We start from the raw sequence: 2,388 nt of genomic DNA, 5'->3' as shown, positions 1-2,388 counted from the left end.
ACTGGGTGGTCAGAGAGGCCATGCACCTCTACCATCAATGCTAGGAAGCAGCTCACGGCTCCTGTTCTACCAGTCGTCTGTCGGGAGCGTCTTCTCTGCATGTGAAGAGGCTGGCCCAGCAAGGATCCTGGTGGAAGGGAGCACTAGCCAGGGTGAAAAGGCTGGGGCTCTAGTTACGTCCATGTGACCTTGGAAAGCCAGTTAATCTCTGGATACCTCAGTGTTTTCATCTGTAAAAAGGAGCACTGAACTTAGTGATGCTTAATGTCCCTTCTTCTGTTCTAACATCTCATGGTCGTTCTCTTTAAATGTGGCCAGGAGATCCCCAGAAGAAATTCTCCTTGGTGGCAAAAACCAATCAGATTAACTGCATTTCCAAGTGTGCTCAACCTTGGCTACTTGTTTCCCAAATGCTTTCACTTAGACAAGCCATTCTCGATCTTGGCTGCACATCAAATCACCTAGGGAGCTTTTAAAACTCTCAATGCCCCAGCTACATCCCAGACCAATTAACTGGAGTCTCTGGGGTGGGTGCAGGCATCAGTGTTCTAAAGCTCCCCGAAGGATTCCAGCATGCAGGGGGGTCTTCAGTCAGGGATCTTGGGAATGGCATTCATCTTGCAGCCCTAGGATCTTCCATACCCCACATTCCTAAGTCCTGTTTGCTCTCCCCCTACTCTCTGGTGACCTTTAAAAAAGTTAATTCTTTCTCCTCTTCTTCTGCTCTGGCCTGTGGTTGAACTCACCCAGCTGATTGTGGCACTTATGATTGAGAACCTCTTCTGACCGCTTCCCTTTTCCCAGAAATTAACGTGATCATTAAGGCTTATAATTTCACTCCCCAGCGCTATCAATCAAGGGGCTGCGAAACCGAGTTAAGAGTCCTTTTGTAATTGGCAGAAGCCTGTGATTTGGAGCAGAGCAACCAGGGTCTGTAGGGGAGACCAGGGGAGGGGAGGGCCGTGTGCCCGAGCTGACAACTCCCAAAGCTCTTTGTGGCCGGCTCCTTTGCCCACCCTATCCAGGGACTGGCCGAGCTCCTGTCTTCATCTTCCCCGAATGTCAAAATGAGGAAGCCCGTTCTTGCTGACTGCACTTCCTGTGCCCACCCCCAAGCTCTTTGCCTCGGAAAAGAAGTTCTCTTCAGCATCTCTGGGAAAGGGAGGTCAGTGGGTTCTTTAGGTACTGGAGGCTCAGTTCTGGTTGAGGTGGAGCAGTGGGTCCAGATGATCAGTTCAGAAGTGGGGTTGATGTTCAGAAGGATCAGGCACAAGGGAGGGATCCATTCCTTCCTGGACCGCCTTGTGTGGAGATGACTTGGAGCCTTGCACAGGCCCTCCCTGCCAAACACACACACACACACACACACACACACACACACACAGAGTCCAGCATGACTCAGCGTGATCAGTGGCCCTGGCACTACATCCAGAGTGTTCCCTTCTGGGAGGGTTAGCTGGATCCCTGACTGAAGACCCCCCTGCATGCTGGAATCCTTCGGGGAGCTTTAGAAACACTGATGCCCGCACCCACCTCAGAGACTCCAATTAATTGGTCTGGGATGTAGCTGGGGCATTGAGAGTTTTAAAAGCTCCCTAGGTGATTTGATGTGCCTAGTGGAATTTCTCATATATACATGGTAAGTGGCATTTGGCCAGAGATGAAGGGGTAATCATTTTATTTCAAATGCAACATCATTAAAACATTAAAAGCTACTTTCCTGAGAGAAAAGGAGAGGGCTAGGTTGACCCTAGAAAAAATTTCAAATTGGTCAGGCCTTGTCTTTGGGGTTCCCTGACCTCCCTACTGCACCTGTTTCCCAGGAGGGAGGTACCAGCCCAGTGTGGTCACACTTCTTAGAAAGGATGAACATTGTGAGCAATTTGAAACATTATTCAAAGCAAATGGCTATGTAGCAAAGTTATCACTAAAATTGTCTTTGGGAATCTGTGCTGGTTTGGATGTATTATGTCCCCAAAACACCATTATCTTTGATGCAGTCTTGTGGGGGCTGATGTATTAGTGTTGATTGGATTGGAACCTTTTAATTGGATGTTTCCATGGAGATGTGACCCACCCAACTGTGGGTGATGACTTTAACTGGATATTTTCCACAGAGGTGTTACCCTACACATTCAGGGTGGGTCTGAATTAAATCACTGGAGCAATGTAAATGAGATAACAAACAGAAAGAGAAGAGCAACTGAGAGTGACATTTTGAAGAGGAGCTACAGGCTAAGAGAGGACAAAACACCCCAAGAGCAACATTTTGGAGAACATCATTATGAAACGCCACCTGGGGAGCAAGCGGATGCCAACCACGTGCCTTCCGAGCTAACAGAGGTTTTCTGGACACTAGTGGCCTTTCTCCAGTGAAGGTACTCTATT

This window comes from Choloepus didactylus, chromosome 7, assembly GCF_015220235.1.
Source record: "Choloepus didactylus isolate mChoDid1 chromosome 7, mChoDid1.pri, whole genome shotgun sequence".
In the NCBI taxonomy this organism is placed as follows: Eukaryota; Metazoa; Chordata; class Mammalia; order Pilosa; family Megalonychidae; genus Choloepus; species Choloepus didactylus.
Note: the sequence above shows the minus strand (reverse complement) of the source record.